The sequence below is a fragment of the Strix aluco genome, chromosome 1 (assembly GCF_031877795.1).
Source record: "Strix aluco isolate bStrAlu1 chromosome 1, bStrAlu1.hap1, whole genome shotgun sequence".
Lineage (NCBI taxonomy): Eukaryota > Metazoa > Chordata > Aves > Strigiformes > Strigidae > Strix > Strix aluco.
In genome coordinates this window covers 94,701,044-94,722,667 of record NC_133931.1, presented here as the reverse complement: position 1 = coordinate 94,722,667, position 21,624 = coordinate 94,701,044, and the positions used below count along the sequence as shown (strand labels likewise).

Below are 21,624 nucleotides of genomic sequence, written 5' to 3'. Positions count from 1 at the left end.
TTTGAAATTGTTCCTTTATATGGAAAAGACACTAAGTGTCAATGTTGCAGGACCTCCCTGGATTAGGAGAACATGTTTATGGGCCACTGGGAAGTTTCTATTCCAGGAAGCCTGAGACAACACTACTGAAACAAGAATCCATTCCGTCTTCAAGGGAAAGTGCCAGACTTGGAGCAACGCCCCCTGAGGTAATCCACCAATATCAGCCAAGTTCTTCTGGGTTTGAACTGATCTTACTAACATCAAAATCTGGCCTATAATAAGCCACAGTTTAAGCAGCTCAGGAGCCAGATCAGCTTCTCTGATTCTGGAAGTAGTGCTTGGCGGCCAGGCCAATCCACTTAGGGTTACTGCTGTGTGTCAGCCTTGGGAGATTCCAGACATTTCAGGGCAGAAAAAGTTGATGATGCCAAGTGTATAGTGTACTGTCTGGTCCCTGACACACTGCTTGGTATGTAGGCATCCGCAGAGGTACACAAAAACTTAGCCCACGCCTTCAAAGACAGCTTTTCTGTAGAAATAGAATGACAACACCTACACTATACATGGCGCTTCCCTCCAGCTAGTGTTTTCTGGGAGAATGCAACGTTTACATACAGGCACTGTACTTACTTTTCCAACCTCTACTTTTTCTTTCACCTCAAAATAGTTCTGCTTGAAAATGGTCTGATTACAGGAACACCTAATTACCTTCTGGCACTACACTGAAGACCAAGACAAGCACTCTCTGTGTAGTGGACTTCATGCCCTCTGTGTCACTGTTAATGCCTTTCTTTCTCGAACAACCCATCTCTGGGACTCGAGGATCATCTGGGGGTTTGCTTTGCCTTTGGAGTGGCTCAGGCTGTGATAGACTTCTGCATCTTACAAGAGCTTTCTAAACAAGACACCCAGGTCCCCTGGCAAAATTCTTTCTCTGCCCATTTTAAAGAATGCAAATTGAAGAGTGCAGTGTCCTGTAGTGTACTTTTCAGGAGCAATGTGTAGACATTTCCAGCAAGTGCTCTTAGTGGAAGCTTCTTTGCCAAGTATTGCTTCTTCCCTTAGTTGTGGTTTTGAGAAAGCACATTTGTTTGCAACAGGGAACAGCAGAGCAGAACTTTCAGTCTTGTACACTTAATCACTGTATCCCCTGATAGATGAACTGGAGGGCTTTTTTCTCCATTGGGTCTACACATGTAAACATTCAGTACTGAGCGTATACCTACCAATCAGGATTGTAAGATACGGTGAAATTCAAATCAAAATCATTGAAAGTGATAGCACTAGACCCAGAAAGTTAAAATCAACGGTCAAAGAGATTTTAGTGCAGCAGAATCACTTAAAAAAAACACAGGAAGAGCAAGACAGAGTAAGGCACAGAGGGGTTAAAATTGTGAGATGATCAGAATATAAGAAGCAGAAAAAAGTGAAGTTCCCAGCCAGATTCCAGAGCAGACTTTAAAATGGCCTGTGCTGCTAAACAAAAGATAGGCCATTTATTTATTTACCCGACTCATATTGATTTGGAAAACTAGCAAGAGTATTGCAAAATAAAAACAGCATTAGAAAAGCCTACATTTTGATTAGCTTGTGCTGCCATAATTTGCAGAAGCGCATTGACATTATGTGTGATGGGACTCAATAAACAAAATTAATATAACATGGCTACCACTCAACATTTCCATAACATTTTATGCTTTCACACCGCTTTGCAATATAAACTTAATAAATTAATCTCCATAAGGTAGGCAAATCTGATTAGCCCTATTTCACAGATGAGTTAACTGACGCTTGGAAAAAGTGATGTCACCCAAAGTAGCACAGAGAGTTGAGGGGAAAGAGTAGCAATTAGTAGAGCAGTTTGGGGCCACAGAGACCTTGCCATTCCTTCTGCCCATTTATTGTTCAGAACTCCCTCATTCATACCGCAGTATAAAATTTAGAGATCTGCACATCTGTCTGTTAGCACTTCAATGTTCCCTCAAAGCAGTATTAATAAAGAAGCATGGGCACACAATCTGAGGGACTTGGTTTCTGCTGCACAAACCCACATCAGACCCTGCAACCCTCTAGTTTAGTCTGCGAAATTAACCTGAACAGAAGAAGAGGTCTCCTGATCTGCTCCAGCCAGTAGAAATCCCAAAGTCCCACAGAAAAGGAATAATCCCCAGAGGAGAAGAGAAATGGTACTGGAAGCAACGCATCTCCTGCAGACCTTCCTCCCGTCAGACTTCACGGTGGGCCATGTTCTCCTTCACCGGAGGTATTCACACATGTTCCCCTCTCACTGCTTGACTCTCCCACTGAAAAGCATGTTTGAATCAATGACAGCTGCTTTGCCAGTCTTCCACCCAACTGCTGTGGAGCCACCATCTTCTGGATTCATGAAGGTGTTTCAGTTTTCCTTGAAAGATTTATTTTGCCATTGGCATTTATTTTGACTGAATATCATGTCACATCAGTTCAGTGGAAAGGAGAAGAGAGGATTCCTCTTAGCAATGGCATTTTCTGTTATGCTAGAACAGCTGTCGAGGGGAGGCTACATCCAAAGGGAAAAAAGGGGGTCTTTCTAACAGGCATTCAAACCACCTACATCAGTAGTGATGCAGAATGACTTACCCCCATCCAAATACACATTTCCAAATTTGCACCTTATTCTACAGATAACTAAAATTCTCTACAAACCTTCAGGATATAAAAACGTCAACCACTATTATATTAGTCCAAAAATGGGACAGAAGTGTCACTCGGGAAGTAGAAGTAAAAAACCTGCAAAGAATGGGATTTGTGAACAAGCATGACATAGACAGGTACAACCTGAGTGCACCTCACAAAACTGGCTTGTCTTCTGGCTGTACGACACAAACCATAGCAGGTGGGTAGTCAAGCAAGCACACAACTATTTGCAGTATCATCATTCAAAAAAGCAAAGAAGAAATAACAACGTGATCCTGAATTTTGTTTTCTGCCCTTTTTCCCCCTTCCAAAATTTACTGCATTCTGCTATAGCAACACCTCTTCCAACTGCTGTACTGGAGACAGGGATAATGTGTGTTGCACACTGGTGCAGTAAAGGACACTAAAACATTTGTTTTGACTAGATTTCCCTCTACTCATGTCCGAGGTCATCTGGTTTTGTGACATTTTAATGATAAACAAGTAATGATTGGGGCTTTACCTACATCCCTAAGGGAGAAAATGTAATGAAGTAGATCAAAAATCTTCCTTCATTTGAAAGACCCCTGCTTTAGGTAGTGCAGGTGATTTACTGGAGAGCAGATAGAACCTGTGGACAGAGGAATGGAGTATTTGCACATGGGAGAAGGATAAAATACCGCTATACAACCTAAGCTTACTTCTTACTGATCTCCTCTCTCTTTAGATTTGACTGCTGACAGTGGTACAAAACAGTATATATTTGACAAAGACCATGTATCTGGTCATGGAATCTCTCCGGAATGATCCTAAATGGAGAAAAATATCACTGGTGAAATGCCAGTGGAATGTTACAATTGCTGACACACTTCATACATACAGTCAGACAAATATACATTAGCCTAGAGCAGAAAACCACCACTGTCACTTTTTGAACATGTTAAAATCTAAAGTAGGAACTTAGGGGTAGTTTGAAATCATGGTATACAATATGTATTATGAAATTCCCTTCTAGTATCTTCAATATGAAAAAGTCAGAACTGAAAAGTTGTATCACAGATAGAGTGGAATACAGACAGACTGAGCCATTTACTGCACACTTGAGGCAAAGGTCACTGCAAAAGAGAATTTACTTCATCAGAGCCCAAAGTGAACAAGTATAAACAGTTGGGACTAGCAAAGTGATGGAAAAAAGAAAAGATTGGATCAACTACCCCCATGGGAAAGAGCTTACCTCGAAATATGTCATTTGCTGGAAGCACTCTGATCTGGAAAGAAACTGCTCCACTCAGACCTAGGAGACCAGACCACCACTCACATGACAGACTGCTGAAAAGAACTTATCCATTGACCTTAGGTCAATCGTCTCAATAAAGAAGCAAAGGCAGTCTCTGAGTCTAGACCTTGTATTCAGCTACATGAGTTACTGTCAAAGAGGTTTAGGGAGACACTTTGCTTGTCCACTATATTTTTTTTTTAATTTCACAAAGAGATTGGTACAATTCAGAGGACCAGGAACTGGTTGTCAGGTGTCAGGCCAGTCCAGTTATTCTTTTATCTATGCAAACTTTGGAATCTGCACTCCTCATTTTTTCAGAGCATGGTAGAGTTTGGTTCAAGCTAACCTCTAGGACACTAGGATATCCCTCTTGCTCTTCTATAGCCCCCTATAACATTCAGGGGCCTTGTTTATTTACTTGCTTTGATTTTTCTCTGTCCCTGGAAACCAACAGCAGTTCCCAGATGATCAGCTGAGAGGCATGACTGCCTCTCAAATGCTGGGAGAAGGACTGGGTTGGTTTTTTTACATGACAAAACACAAAAAAGGATAAAGGTTTGCAGTTTGCCTCTTTTCTTGAGGAGCTTATGGCATTAAGGACACACTCACTCAAACAGCATTTCAAATGTCTATTCACAACCTATAGCAATTCTCAACATATTCTAAATCAATTTATGACTTAAAGCTCTAGCAAGCAAAAATGGCTTGAGTGAACTGAAAACATCTCAAAACAGCCTGCTCTTCCCTTCAGCCTAAAATAAACTTATCCTGTAGCACATTGGTAGATTGGAAGGGTGCTGCCAGATGACTTAAAAAGAAAACAAACTGAAAATGGTGCTTAGTGCTTTCTTGAATCTCGGTGCAGACCTTACCTGACATGAGATGTGCTTTATGTCTTCAAAGTAGCAGTGCAAACTAAGTAATTAGTCCTCACAACATGGGACAGGTCAGTAGTATCATACTGAGATAGACAGGTTAACATTAAAACTCAGAACTACCTCAGTGCCTCAAATGGCATTGTGGGACCTTCTGTCCATGTCTTAAAGGCTTCAAAATTAAATGCTCTCATTTTGCACGTAATAAAATTATTTGATTTTGTGTTTTAAAAGCAGCTCTAAAAATCTCTGAGTGGGCTTTGAAAGAGAGAGAGAACTGCTTTCTTCTTTTTGTACACCCATCCTATTAATCAAAGGTATGGAAGTCATAACATTTATCTTGCTACTTTGTTTTCAGATTATCTTCTCAACAGAACTTGACCCGCACAACTTTTGGTACTTAGCAGTCTTGAACACCAGGCCACTTATTTCTGAAGGCTGAAAATTGCAACCGACAGTTTATTGTAAATGAGAAATTTGCACCAGGCAATTATGGGATGAACATTTCTCCTTTTAACTCACAACATGCTTTTTTTTTTTTCGCTCCCTTCAGGCGAAGTGTTAAAGTGCTGCTCTACTCCTACCACCAACTCTGAAGTGACACTGCAGGATTCCAGTTTTGATTCCATCATTTATTAATTTGTCAGTTTGCAAAGAAAGGCATTTTGCTAAATGCCAGGTTCCTCCTGGAGCCTCATCAACATTTGTGTTATCTTTTCACATATCCTTCCCAACAATCCTGCCACTACAGGATGGTACCGCTGACAGTGCACAACAAACAGACTCCAGCTCATCTTCCCATAGCTGTGCCACCTCTGCAGCACTCACCACGTTCAAACGAAATTCACTGCAACATCAAATCTGGGCCAATCCACTGTTTTCAGACAGCTCAATACCAAGCCAGGCCAGGGGAGAGAGCTGCAGAAGTGGCTGAGCAAATGCATACTGCAATGGAAGAGAAAGCATAAAATTCTAATGCAGTTAATTCTGCAGAAACTGAAGACTGACATGGTGTCTCTGGATTGACTGCAGGGAAGGGAGAACAAAGCCAAAGACTCAATCCAAGAGAAACTGCTGCAGAAGCTGCTAAAACAGGGCCCTTGAGGAATTCAGAAGATTTCCCACATTTCTGCCTTGACCATCTTTCCCTGAACTTACTGGTTCCTGGCTCTTCACTTTGTGCTCTCTTCACCTCAGCTTCACTTTGCCTCAGAGTGCTTTAAGTCATTTTAGCGTTTGTCTTCTCATCTGCTTGGTCTTTACAAAGCTTTTTCAAGCTCATTTTCTTTTTGCAACAACTACTATCTTAGCAGTGCGCTGCTCTCAGATGCTCTTCAGGCATTAGTTTGTTATGTGTAGTCACTCATTGACATAGGTACTGATAACATAATTTTTACAAATGGATTTGTAAGTGTTAAAAACGCAAAGAATGGCATAAATTAAAAGATTGTGCTAAATGCTAAAGATGGTCTCATGTCAGCCAGGGCGTTGGCCAAGATGTTCCTAGGTGGTACCTTCTCTCAGTATTGCTTGTGCAACCCTGCATATGCTGAAACAAAAGGGAACATCTTGGGATGAGACTCCTTGGAAAGGCAGTGGTGCAGTCACCATCTGCCTGTCTGCTGGGGAGAAATGCACATCCAGTTTGGTAGGCCTGTTCATTATGGGGGACAGCATCATTTGAAAGAGACCTATTCTTTCATCCTATTTCTTGCTTTAGGTTAAAGACTGTTAACTGGTGTCCCAGATACCTGCTTAGATTCCCTCACCGAACTGCAGAGTGAGGGAAAGAGTCATGCCAGATACCCTAAATTAACTTTTTTACGCATTGATCATACTCTAGAAATAGGAAAAGATGGCTTGGTCAGGAGATTGACAATGAGACTATGATTTTTTTGGCTCATTCACATACTGACACAGTATGTCTTCAGCAAGGATGCCAAACCAGTTTGGTTATGCATGGTCCTTCGGCCTAGAAGAATTGCTCCAAACCTGAGTCCTGGAGGTAGCTTCTGAGGATGGGGAAACTGGCATTGGCCTCCTGAATTGTTTTGCCTGACAGAGGCTGAAGGTCCTTCACATTCCCACTTTGCTGGCCCACTACTGATCGTTAGTGTGTCACACAGCCTCCTTCATAGCTATTACTACCTGTCTGTTTTGATGGGATCCATCAAATCTTTGAGGCTGTTGATTCAGACCTACTGATGTGCAATTTACTTATTCTCTGTTCAGTCCATTTGTTGGCCTAAAAAGACATGTCTTTTTTTTAAAAAAAAATACAAATGCAAACATTATTATTGATCTTTTGCATTACAAAGCCTAAATTTCTAGCTAAATTGTAGGTGGTCATTTTATTTCAGGAGGAACTTTCCACATGGTACAAAACTGACCTGAATGGTTCAACACAGACAGTGCTTATTAAAAAAAAAAAGCAACTACATTAATTCCAATTTAGACTTGGCAAACATAAAACAACCAGAAAGATTTATGTGGATCCACATATGTAGACTAATGCACATTATCCTCTTTGGCCTCCATCCTCTCACATGCACTATTTGCTCTGAGATTTACTGAATCTCTGCTTTCCATATCTTGGTGAAAGCAGAGCTATCATTTTAAACCTCTGACACAACATTTAGTGAAGGTATTCACAAGGTTACATTGACCATTTTTACACTATAGCCATGCAGTGATTTTCATTAACTGATTAGACAAACATGCTCATTTGCTTAGTCATTGTCATTTCCATCCATTTAAGTGTCTGCTCTTCTTAGGATATATCACCTTACAAACAGTGCTACCATCTAACCTAGTAGATTGATTAATTTCTATTTTAAATTCCTGTTATGGGAATACCATTTTGCAAACTGTCTGGTACTGCTAACCACTACACAACTGATATAACCGGTCTCCTCGCACCGCTACCCTCCCTGACACCATCAGTACACCAAGCAATGTAAAATCCTAATGAGAATGAAGCAACAGGTGACAGAAAAGTAAAGATACTGACAGCTCTATGTGGGGACACTCCTATGTACAGGTACAACATTATATTGGGTGTATTAGTGCTATATATGTGCTTTTACATATAAATGCTAAAAAATGAAAAATGGGATTGAAAAACTACAGAACATCAGAGAATTCATTCTGAATGTGAATCATAGAATTGTTTAGGTTGGAAAACACCTTTAAGATCATTGAGTTCAACCATTAACCTAGCACTGCCAAGTCCACCACTAAACCATGTCCTTAAGCGTCACATCTACATGTCTCTTAAATACTTCCAGGGACAGTTACTCAACCACTTCCCTGGGCAGTCTGTTCCAAGGCCTGACAACCCTTTTGGTGAAGAAATTTTTCCTAATATCCAATCTAAACCTCCCCTGGTGCAACTTGAGGCCATTTCCTCTTGTCCTATCACTTGAGAGAAGAGACCAACACCCACCTCACTACAATGTCCTTTGAGGTAGTTGTAGAGAGCAATAAGGTCTCCCCTAAGCCTCCTTTTCTGCAAGTTAAACAATCCCAGTTCCCTCAGTTGTTCCTCAGAAGACTTGTGCTCCAGAGCCTTCAGCAGCTTCCTTGATCTTCTTTAGACACGCTCCAGCACCTCAGTGTCTCCCTTGTAGCAAGGGGCCCAAAACTGAACACAGTATTCAAGGTGGGACCTCAGCAGTGCTGAGTGCAGGGGGACAATCACTTCCTTAGTTCTGCTGGCCACACTATTTCTGACACAAGCCAGGATGCTATTGGTCTTCTTGGCCACCTGGGTACACTGCTGGCTCATATTCAGGTGGCTGTTGACCAACACCCCCAGGTCCTTTTCCGTGGGGCAGCTTTCCAGCCACTCTTCCCCAAGCCTGTAGCGTTGCATGGGGGTTGCTGTGACTCAAGTGCAGGACCCTGCACTGAGCCATACAATTGACCTTGGCCCATTGATCCAGCCTGTACTGGATTTTATGTTCCATAGAAATCTGGTTATGAAGTCTATACATAGGCTGAAACTGTGACTTCAAAGAATTGTTACAAATTCTGTCTCTGACAGCACACTTGGTTTCCAAATCTGGGTAATGCCAGTGTGCGGTTCATTCTTCAATAGATAATGAAAAGAGTGGGTTTTTATCAGCAAAAGCAACATCATCCTACAGTGCTGGAGTTAGGCACATACTGCTAACTCAAGACAGGGTATTGACAGGAAACTGCTGTGACAGATTTGTTTCCCCAAGCAAATATGACAACAAGGTGATGGTATCAAGCACTGCCTGATGCAGGGGAGTAAGGAAAACAAGGGAAGGAAAAAAAAACCCCAACCCAAGAACAAGTCCAAAGAATTGGGACGTGTTCACAGGCTCCACTAGCTTTCCTATTTTAGGCATGTTTGGGGTTTTTTTAAATTTGCTTTTATTGCTCAAAAGGCTTTGGTTACAGCTAAGATTGCTTTACTCAGCGCTCATTATATTTCATCTTCTTTCATCTGAGGATGAAAAATTCTGCAGCAAATGCATTGAAGGATTTAACTCTAATGCAGCTTCTCCCATTACTGCTTCAAACTCTTCTGAAATGCTGGCTTGTAGTTTTTCCTGATTATCCTCTCAACTGTAGATCAGGGGAATTGTCCCTTTCACTTTCCAGTTTCTGATAATGGGGTTCCTCTTTCCACTCAATCAGAATCCTCCTCCTTATTCTTACCCTACTTAACAAGTCCCAGTCTGAGGGTCCAGAGCTAGAGGTCCCTCTCCCACAGGGAATAAAAACCAGCTCCACCAAATATGCAAAATAAGTCAGAACCAAAAGGCACAGACAAGTACAGGACTTTTATGCATTAAACAAGATCATGACCCATGAGATCAACTAATCTGGGCTGCAGAAATGCCTAAACTGGGCCATACAAGTACACACAATAATTAGCAATTTGCTCAGTCCAAGAGCTGAGGAGGCAGATGGTACAGTTGAAGTCGGGGGATCCCAAGAAGTGGGGCTGCAAGTTAACTGTGCCACAGATGGAGAGACATCAGAGCTGGCCCCATGTCAACAGCTCAGGCCCAGATGGAATTATTCGCTCAGAAACAAGACGGCTGAATGCAACTTCACTGTTTCCAGGGCCAGCTCGGACGCCTCAGGCAGTGCTGGGTGTTAACAAGCCCTTGCAGACCTGAGCTGGCTCTGCTCTGCACAGCAGTCCCTGGCAAGTCTTGGCATCAGCCCCTATCACTCAGAGGGTGATCAGAAATTGTCTACTGTTTGAGGTACTTCTGTCTCCAGAGCCACAAGTAACAGACAGCTGGTTATACATTCGGTTCATTGCAGTGCTTCCTTGCCTAAACAGCTTGACCAGGGAACAGAAATGCTCCTGACCATAGGCAAGGTTACTATCCCTCTTATAACCCTTTCTTCAAGATTCTTTAAATATTTTTTAAAACACCATTTTAAAATAAAAATTATATACAGTAATATAACTTTGAAAAATGGCCAAAACATGAGTACAAGCACTTCTACTCTGCTCTATGCTTTAAAAGCACCAGAGTGATAAACATGCTTGTACTGTGTCTTCAGCAAACTAGCAACTGGGAGGAGTGCACATATCAACCAGCAGAGCCCAGACCCTACTACTCTTAACCCTTTTTGAAGGCCTGCTGTAGAACAGGTCCAAGGGTGAAATTAGCCCAGCTGTCTGGGCAGATGAAATGCCATCTGTGCCATGAAACTAAGCCTTTCGTGCCTGGGGCTAATAGCTTGAGTAGTAAATAATGGCTGTGTAGAGCAAGAGTTTCCTGCCTAGAAATTTTGTGCTTACTGTAATGTGGAGCCTGCCTTCCCTCCTTGCCTACATGATTTATATTCCACCTTGGAGAAGGGAGGTCTTGTTCCTTCATGAGAAATAACTACACCTTTCTACACCTTTGATAGACTCACATTAATCACACAGCTTAGGGTTTTCTGACAGTAACACGTGAAAAATAATTACATGCCCGCAGGCCAGGTGAAAATAAAAGGAATTAATGGGCATTATCTGCCCCCCAGGCTGTGTATTTACTTTCCCTGCTCTGCCCAAACAAAACACTGAATCGCTCAGATTCATGCACGTGGAAGAGTGAGGCTATAGCTAAATAAATAACTTGGTTTTTCATAATTGTAAAAGGTGCCAGTACTGTCTATAAAAGTAGGTAAATGTAGAAAACATAAAAGATAAACATACATCATACACCAAATATTTACTTGTTCTAATTTGACCATTCCAGGTTTCTTATTGGTTGACTTCCAAGTTCAACTTCACTATGGTTCAGCCATGAAGATTTCAAGTGCAGAAGCATCAACAGGCCCAATATTGCAAATACTTGGGTTAATTGAAAACAAAGCTTGCCATCCTCTGGAGAAAACAGATCACTCCTTTCTGTGCCTTCAGACCTAGAGGCTCAGATTAAAGTCTGTCTTCGCTTGCTCAAAATACTAAAATACATGTTACTAAACTAAAAGAAAAACATTTTGAAAATTAAAGTAAATTAAATCTGCCGAGGGACAGATCTATTCTGCACTCTGGCAATCTTCCTGAGGTTTTACTTTTAACGTTTATTGTTTAACTTCATAAAATTGACTAACTAGCATAACAGCACCTCAAATGCCTGAGAAACAGCCCATTAAAATATGAATCATCTTGTTAATAAAATACACTCATCAAAACGCACCACAATTCCCCATAAGCTTGTGTAGTTTTAAGACTAGTAAACATTTCTAATGATCACCAGCAAACCCAAGTTTTCTTCAATGGTTCGTTACATCTCTCAAAAAAGATCTTGACATCACAGTTAAGCAAAAAAGCAAAAGAGAGAACTCAAATATGGCCAAATTGTTTCATAACCTTCCAGGGGTCTGTAGAGTGAAGACACAAGAAAATCCCAGCCATAATACCACAGCCTTCCTCCTCTCATTGATGCTAACTCTGCTATGCCAGCCTGGGAGAAGAGTTTTATCAAGCACAAGGCAGAATGGGAGAAACGCACAGTTTGAAAGAGAAAATAAACATCTCAGTTTTAGGTTCCAGCTACTGGTGAACCTTTTGAGGAAAAAAGGGACCAAATACACTAGAAAGCATAACTTTTTTGTCTGTTTGGTTATCTCCAGATCTGACATGCACCAGAGGTGAGAAAAATTCTTACCTGTACCATGTCTATGATGGACCAAGAAGACCTGGATAGATGTTGCTAGTTTCTTTTAGGTTAGCAGCTTCCTCAGTTCACCATACAGATTAATCCAGCGGACTGAAAGCTTTGTCTCCAATGAATACACACTATCAAACATTTCATTTTTGTTGCTATACAGCAAATGTCTGCTAAAGGTGAGGAATTGACCACAATGCCCATTTTCAAGACACCACATCCTCACAGTCATCAAACAGATGTCTCTTCTTGTTCGCAGGTTTCCAAGGAACAATATTGCACTGGGCATCAGCAGAGCACAGAAAAATAAATCACATGTATTCACTGCAAGTTTAAGATACTAGACCCAGAGAAGGAGAAACCTATCCTCTTCAGTTGACCGAAGACATAGGGTGAAAAGTCTCTAACATCAAGGACCAGAAGTGAAGCATTTAATCACAAGATTGTCAAGACTAATTAACAGATTCCCTACATGTCTTTGGTTTCGATGTCAAAACTGACATTTTTTTTAAAGGTCTTAATTGTCATAGGTCTGCTGCTCTTCAGACTTCTGGGGAAAAAAGAAATCAGTCTTTTCAGTGTCAGCAGTATTTAATAAGTTAAGTTACGAGCTGGTTCCCAAGGTCTTTAGAAAACATGAGTCCTACTTATTATTGATCTCCATGTAGAAAGTTATTTTTCTTCTTTCTGGTTTATTTTATATAGAGATTACTACCAATTGCTTTTATCATTCCTCCTGGAGTCATTTCAGGTTAACTCACTTTACTGGATACACTTGCTTAAATACAGTTCACATTTGAAAGTCTTCTTTGAACATAGGCTGGACAGAGAAATTCCAGATGAAAAGAACAAAACTTCAGAAAGTTTTGGATTCAGAATAGGTTGTCTTAGCAACAGGGTAATTGTTTTTCTAAAAATGACAATCTTGTATTGTGGAATCTACAGTTAATTACAAGAGCAACCTTAGCTAAGCCTTATTCATTTTATGTATCACACTCTAATTTTTTCTAAAATATTGTGGTGGGTTGACCCTGGCTGGATGCCAGGTGCCTACCAAAGCTGCTCTATCACTCCCCCTCCTCAACTGGACAGGAGAGAGAAAATATAACAAAAGGCTTGTGGGTCGAGATAAGGACAGGGAGAGATCACTTGCCAATTACCGTCATGGGTAAAACAGACTTGACTTGGGAAAATTAGTTTATTACCAATCAAATCAGAGAAGGGTAATGAGAAGTAAAACCAAATCTTAAAAACACCTTCCCCCCCACTCCTCCTTTCTTCCCGGGCTCAACTTTACTCCAAATTTTCTCTATCTCCTTCCCCCTCAGTGATGCAGGGTGGTGGGAAATGGGGGTTGCAGTCAGTTCATCACATGTTGTCTCTGCTGCTCCTTCTTCCTCAGGAGGAGAACTCCTCACACTTTTCCCCTGCTCCAGTGGCAGACAGTCCTCCATGAACTTCTCCAATGTGAGTCTTTTCCACAGACTGCAGTCCTTCATGAACTGCTCCAGTGTGGGTCCTTTCCACGGGGTGCAGTCCTTCAGGAACAGACTGCTCCAGTGTGGGTCCCCTGCGGGGTCACAAGTGCTGCCAGAAAACCTGCTCCCAGCATGGGCTCCTCTCTCCACAGAGCCACAGGTGCTGCCAGGAGCCAGCTCCAGCACGGGCTTCCACAGGGTCACAGCCTCCTTCAGGCACATCCACCTGCTCTGGTGTGGGGTCCTCCACAGGCTGCAGGTGGATCTCTGCTCCACTGTTAACCTCCATGGGCTCCAGGGTAGATACCTGCCTCACCATAGTCTTCACCACGGGCTGCAGGGGAATCTCTGCTCTGGCATCTGGAGCACCTCCTCCCCCTCCTTATTCACTGACCTTGGGGTCTGCAGAGTTGTTTCTCTCACATATTCTCACTCCTCTTTTCAACTGCAATTGCTGGTGTGCAGCAATTTTTCCCCCTTCTTAAATATGTTATCCCAGAGGCGCTACCACCGTTGCTGATGGGCTCACCTTCAGCCAGTGGTAGGTCCATTTTGGAGCCGGCTGGTGTTGGCTCTATCAGACGTAGGGGAAGCTTCTAGCAGCCTCTCGCAGAAGCCACCCCTGCAGCCCCCATGCTACCAAAACCTGGCCAGCCAAACCCAATACAAATATGCTATTTCTCCATCCGAAAGTAACTTTTCAGCAAAATGACCTTGACTTGAAATCTGATCTTCAAATTAAGAAAACTTATTTAAAAAACTCACACACAATAGTATAATTGGCCAGTAAGTCTCCCCACAGAAAACTAGGTAACTTCTCAAGAATAATCTCTAACTTAGTATAGTTTTTCTATAATCCATTTGGCTAGAACTCTTTTTGTAATCCACAAGACTTGTCTGAGCATTCAGGATAATGTTTTGGCTCCATTTCTGAACAAGTATTAAATGTGAAAACGAATGATACATTTCAGGGACATATCACCTCCCATCTAGAATTCACCCTGAAATTAGCCAGGGACTTTATATTTGAAGTTTGCAATTGAATGTAAATCAGGTTCAATGTGAGTATGATATTAAAGTGATGATTTAAAGACACTTCAAAGGATAACTGAAAGCTGATTAATCTAAATTTTGTTTCATGTCTTTTTCCTTTGTGCACTGAAAGCCATCACAGCTTCCTGCAGTTGCTGCTATATGAGTGTTTTTCAAGAACGTATTTCTCTTAGCTAAATTTTGCAGTTAAAAAGAACATAATTACACAAGTAGTATAAAATAATATAGGCTGTTGCAAGTTTTCTCTTCCACATATACTTACAGTTTACAACCAGTGCATTTTAAGACCAGTAATATCTTATTCTTTATCCATCTCCGCAGCCCTCTCACCAGCTACAACCTGCTGGAGCCATATGCATACTCCAGCTATTTGAAAGAGAAGTTCAATATAGTACAGCCCCATCCCTCACACTGCTTACATTGCCAGTTATGCTTCTTCATCAGAAAAGCTTTTCTGATTAGATCAAGAGGCCTTAGAGCACTATCCATCCTACACACAGTTGTTCATAAGGGTGTATTTCACAAATCTTAAGTCCAAAATCACCATTCTGGGGTCCTTGTCTGATCTCCATCCACAGCACAGACAACAGAATTTCAGCCAGTGGTAACTTGCTTTGAAATCAATGACTTAATGGGTTATACAAAAACATTATCTTTCAGATAATATCCAAATTTGGGTAACAGATCTTTTCTCTCTGCTAAACTTAGTTTAAAATACACAGTTGTCCTTTTCCTTTCTCCTTGTCTAGTTGCTTGATATTAGATGCAGGAACTCTACGCATTTGCCACTGCCTGTAACAGCTTTTAAGAAAAACTGGCCACACAAGATCTGTTTTACTGATCTAATTAACAAAGGAAAAAAATCTGTAGGCCTGCATTGGCTTTGGATTCTCTTTTCTTAGAGAGGTGTGCTACCCAGTACTTCATGGACTCTACAACAAAAAGAAGCAAACTTGAATAAAGTTTATTTTCCTCCTCTGCTACATTTTCAGAAGCCTGTGCTGCTCCAGGTGCCACCCAGAGTCCTGTGCTCTACAGCTAAGTGTGCAAAGGGTAATTTTAGCATGTGTCTTCTATTCACTAACCGATCATGTAACAAATGGCCTGTTTCAGAGTCCACGAGAGCTCCCTGAGCTGCAGGGCTGAGTGTTCACACACAGCTACACCATGCATAACAGTGGCAAACACCGTGTCATTTGTCCAATTTTTACAGATACTGCAGTTGAATACTAAAAAGGGAGTCAAGAAATCACCTGCTTTTGTTTGCAATTTACACACACATATATGTACAGACAGAGTGTACAGGCCAACAGTCAAAAAAATAAATTCATCATATAGCAATGCAAAGTGCAAAGCAGGCCACAAGTCAAATTCTTATAATCTAAAATGTTTCCATCCTCAAAAGGATCTGAAAGAAACAGAATGCAGTAAGACCTTACTAATGGGATAAGTTCCTTCAATATAGAAGGTTTTTTTCTGCTCCAGCTTCTTTCTTTATTAGTGCAGAAGCATCCAAGCACTTGATCAGCTGTGTCACATTTTTAACTACATGTGTTTTTTTCCAATGTACATCACCTCCAACTAACAATAAGCCACCTGACAAGATGCATTGCCAGTCCATCTTTATTCCCTCATTCCCTGCCCCAAATCTTCTGCAAAGGTTACCTGAGCAGCAGAAAACATATAAGCAAAACACTGTCTGCAGTTAAAAATAAGCACTGTCTAGTTCCTGCCATGCCAAAACAGTAGAGTAACATAATACTCATTTGTAAATGAAAATTGCACTCTATACTGCCCTCTTAGCACAGAATAATGGCAATCTTGGTGCTTTTCCCGGCAGAACTGTGCGACAGAAGCAGAGGCAGGAGCAGATGAAAGCACTGATCGCCTAGAAGAGAATTGAGATGGGATAGGGCAGAACCAGCAAACAACTGCTATTGAGAAGATTAATACAAATTGACATGTCACCCATATTTACGCATCTCACTATCTACTGCAGATCAACAAATCCCACATAGTTAAAATACATACACAGTGCTTAATGAATATATAGCATGTGGAATTTACAACTCTGATCCACTTTATAAGAAGCCTGTGAAAAAATATTTAAAATTTATTTAAAAAGCAAATAATTATTTCAACAGCAGGATTTTGTATGGAGCCTCAAAATTTTTTTCTTTTGACAAACTACTTTATTCCTCTACAGCAAATTACTTCAGCTTTTATTTCAGCAGAGGCTATTTTGCAAATGTAAAGAATAAATGAATCCCAAAAGCATTACAAAACTTCCGCTGTAAAAATGTAAATGGATTATCCCTCCATTAATATCTCACTAAACAGCAACACTTTAGAAGCAATCATTCTTCTATTGCCCACAACATAAAAGCCAAATGATATTTTCTCCATAAATCATCTGGGTATTACAAGTTTAGTGTAAAAAGGGGTTGGGTCTAAGATAATAAAGTCGTTAGATCATTGCAAGCAGGTTCACAAATGCCACACTGGTGTTTTCATCTCTTCTGTGCCCAAAGTAACATCTACCATTTGTTCCTATGACTGGTTTAGAGAAGTTTTAGAGAAGATTTCTGCACTAGGTTTTAAGTGCTACCACCAGCTTGTGTCTACTTGATTTTCATATAATAGCAATTGAAAATACAAAATAACTTTTAATATTCTTTTATTGCAGCTGTCCTGTAGCACATCTTTATGGAGGTGTTGGGCCTCCTGCTAGAGTGGAACCAAGCTTCAAGGCCAGCAAAGAGAGAATGAAGAATAACAGTGGTTTAAAACATATCTGTGACTCTTTGAGGCCAGCACCAAGACAAATTCCTTTACAAAAGCATCAGTTCCAGCAAACAACAGAAGTTGTTTCCTTAAACAGAAAACCCCACAGTGGACAGGCAGATGTTTATTTCTAGGAGTAGACCAAACTATATGCCCCCTCCAATGTTAATTCTTTTCCCCCCACACTGAAATGAAAAGGGCAATCTCTTTTTTTCTATGTAATTGATCTAGTTAATTTCTGATCACCCACTTTCCACTTCAGTAGTATTTTTTCATGTCTGTGTCCAAAATGAAGACACACATTTTGTGTTTACTTTGAATTGCATTTACCATCTGATTTGTACATACTTTGTCCTCTTCTCCCTTCATTTTGGGGTAATGCATTGTATTTCACATCCGTGTTGTACTGTTAGGCTCAAAATTCATCTCACTTATAACAAAGGCATTACTTTCCATAAAACTCTGGCTGACATGAGGATGTTTAAACATATATCACTTCACTCACATTTGTGAATGTACAAACAGCCAATTAATACACAGAGACACAAGTGTGCAGAAGCTTCTGCCTCCACTGGGAACTGTTACCTTTCTTCGTTTTTCTAGATTTTCACAATCCTTAGCTCTACCTTCCCATGCAGCAATTGAAAGAGGTAAAGTATTTCAGGATCCAACTACTTGGAGAGAAGCCATAACACTTATTAATTACATCAGTATCCAGCTGAGGTCTGTGCGCACTTAGTTTTATAGAAGTATCAACACGATCACCTCGACTCCAGTACCACAGATATAGGTCCTCTGCTGTAATTACTGCAAAGTGGCTCAGAGTCACTCCGTTAGGGGATGAGGGACCAATGCTGGCCCATGGCCACCTGGGCACCCATCCAGTCATGGCCTGACTGTGCCTGGATCCAGTCTCCCAACATATGTTAGAGTGCCATGGATACTGCTCTGACTTGCACCAGCAGGCTGGAATCAGCAGAACTAGAGAAATCTAAGCTATGCTCTCTCCCCTTATTCACCCTATTAATATAGGCCATGGAAAGAAGAACATGTCCCAGACATGATGACAGACACTCTACACTATCAGGGAAGTTGCATATGGGTAATATAATGGAGCTCCTCCTAGGAGCTGACAATGTCGTAACATATTTGTTATTTGACTCCTGTATATCCCTAGTGGCACACTTAAAATACTAAACACTTTAAGCTTCCAATCTCTCTTTATAATTTCTTTATAGCCAGAGAAGTACAGTCTTCCCAATACTAAGCAGTATATTGCCAGGTTATATAAAACTGCTGATCATATCTATTTACTAGGTCAAAAAAGTTAAGTTTCTTCTGATACAAATGCAGCACTAAATCAGCCATACAACATTACGGTTGTATTTTCATCTGCTTTTATGCATGTCTAAAAACTGTTTGTAAAGTTCTGAGTACAAAATATTTGCTCATAGTGATGCTCAAAAAAAGGAAGAAAGCACATATGTTGATTTTAGATCACAGGTTGACCGTGCAGCATAGGGAGTTAGAAATTGTCTCTTCCTTTAAAGTATAAACTGAGCAAATTTGATATGCAAGTCATTGAGAGAGAACCTTACAATGTCATTTTTACAGTCACTATTTCCTGATTCACTTTCATTGGACAACAACTGCAATTCTCTTTATACTGTATGATCTTTCAGATCAAGTTTGTGTTTGTAATTCTCTACTCCTTGGAAACTTATGTTTCAGATCCTTGAAGCACTGCAAACTTTTTCTAGGTTACTTTTTACTAATATTTCTGGACTGTCTGAGCTTATTCTCAAAACCAGGCCCTTCTAGAGATGTGCTCTGATGCTCTTACTCATGCAGAATAATTCTTTACCCATCAGTGGCCTTGTGTATTCATTCAGTGGGAAAGTTAAGGCATCAGTGTCTGACCTTCAGTTGCCCCTAATACTTCAACTGATCACCACATCTTTGCATTCCAAGGTCCACATGATGAAGCAACAAAAATTTCCATTTTGAGCACTAATTTTTTAATGGTGCAGTTTCAAAACACGTAAATGCTTTCAAAATCTGACTTTCCTTACTGATAAAGAAAATTGCACCTCCTCATCCTCGCAGTGCTCTTGGCCATCAATGGATCTGAACTGGTAATCTAAAAATGAATGTTTTTGTGCCAGTTCACCAACTGATTGGTGAAGTTGGTTCCCTGCAGTGCTGATCAGGTGACAGAGCTGCTCCTCTGACTCCCACTTAATGACAAACTTTGAAAAATATCAGATATAGAGACTCACAAAATTGTAAGAGAATTGCTATTCAAGAACCTCAAAACAATCTGAACTCTATAAAGACAGGCTGACCTGCTATTTATAAACATGGTGTTATACAAGGGTAGTAGGTTGTTAAGAAGCAACAGATAGTCTAGTCCAATTCTGTCTGGAAAGCGAGGCCTGAACACAGAAATGCTCATCTGTAACGTTCCAATATATAATCTGTCCTGAGATTTCAGTCACATGCAGTCTACCTCTGCTTAAACATACCTCAGTTCCCTCCCTGAACCTCTAAATTCTAATCCTAAACCACAACCTTTTGCATATTTCAGTATCACACTAGGTAGGCTAGTTTCTTTTCCAGAATAAAGGGATTTCTCTCTTAGACAATACATAACTAAGGCTTTATCAGTTAAAGGTGCACCCAGCCGCACAGCACGTCAACAATTCTGCAGTACTCTACTCTGTGCACTGTATACAGCAAGTCAACAGCGTGCAAACTACCCTGCATAATTTTGGGGAGACTCTTTCCTTCTAATGTGCCTCCTCAAGCCACCGGACTTCTGCAATCTGGACTGCATTTCTACCATTCTCAATGAGATGTCCATGGAGTTACAGTTGGGGTGACTAGTTTCCTACAGACTTGGCCTGGTACTCTTATAAAGGATGAGGAAAGAGGGTAAGAAGATGCTCTTTCCCAGATCTACTCTAGAAAAGATGCTCTGCCATTAGGTCAACCTGGCAACTCCATGTGCCAGCAATGGATTAATTACATTCTGTTGAGGGCTGCTATAACACAGGCAATTAGAAAATAACATCATGTCCCTTCTTCATTAGCCTCAGTGGACTTTCTAGTGCACATTATCTTCATTCGTCCTAGTCAGGCACCCTGTCTCACACCACCACACAAGCTCTGTTACACACATTGACAGTTTACTCCTTGGTCTACTCTAGAAGCAACATTGATCCAACACCCAAAATAGGTTGGCTGTACATTGGATCCCAAGGGAACAGCAACCAGGAGCACATCACCCAACTCTAGCAACTGGCAACATGCACATGAACCTGCATAAAATTAAACAGCAGACCTGATCTCTACCCCATGCCTCAAAGGAACCATTCCCTTCCCTCTATTCTCTCTAGACACAGGAAAGGTCACCTTACATGTATAATACGATATAGTTGCAGGTAGTGCCTATTACACAGCAGATGGATACAATTTCATTTTGTATTCTTCTGAATACATGTCCACATGCATCTACATATATCCTCTGTTTGCTTTGTTTTATTTTTCACGTTACAGATTTTAACATCAATGGCCTGGAATGTATTTTTGAGACAGAAAATTTAGTTCTTTAGTGCAGTCAACTTTGGTTCATGGAAACAAGTGATGTGATTTGGGTTTATGACAGGCCAATGTCTATCTAAGGTGAGTGATCAGCATTAATGTTTAGACTGTATTTGGCCACCTGCAACCCTGTCAGTGCTGACTGGAAGAAACTGCAGATTTCCGAGAATACAGGATATACCCATGTCAGTGTCTGAAGACTCAATCACCCAGGCGAGCTAGAGTATGTAATTTTTAATAAGATCTTTGGGTTAATGAGAGCTTCCCTTGTTACTGAAGACTAAATGTACAGACTAAATCAGATTAAGTGCTTCTAAAGAATTCAACAGACAATTTAGCAAAACTAGATTTTCAAATTCAGAAGTGAAATTCTAGCTAGAATATTTCTGTATGTCCTAAAATGTCTCCTGTAAAACTATGCACTAAATCACCTAATGCATGGTAATAAGGCTTGTAACATACAGGCCTATGCTGGTGTCCCGATATTACCAGCTACATACTTCTGAGCTGCTTTATTTATAGATTTCTGAAATTAGGCAAACTTAAGAATGTTGGACTCCGTGAAACTACACATTAATGCCATCTATACACATGATTTTTGCAAGACTGGACACAAAGATGACAACTGTGCACAGACACTTAGATCTGCTTAACAGAAAGCCTGTGAGTACCCCCAAGGACTATGCATGCCATTAAAGGTACCATGTGCAGACATCTGCGGATTGGAGCCACAGCATGTATTTGTACTGTGTGAGCCTACT

At 40.8% G+C, this 21,624-nt stretch overlaps 1 protein-coding gene across 9 annotated transcripts in view; it reads right to left on the bottom strand.

Annotated features, from left to right (window-relative positions):
• The window catches only part of FARS2 (phenylalanyl-tRNA synthetase 2, mitochondrial), a 255,083-nt gene that overhangs the window by 32,672 nt on the left and 200,787 nt on the right, over nt 1-21,624 (bottom strand). The window lies entirely within an intron of this gene.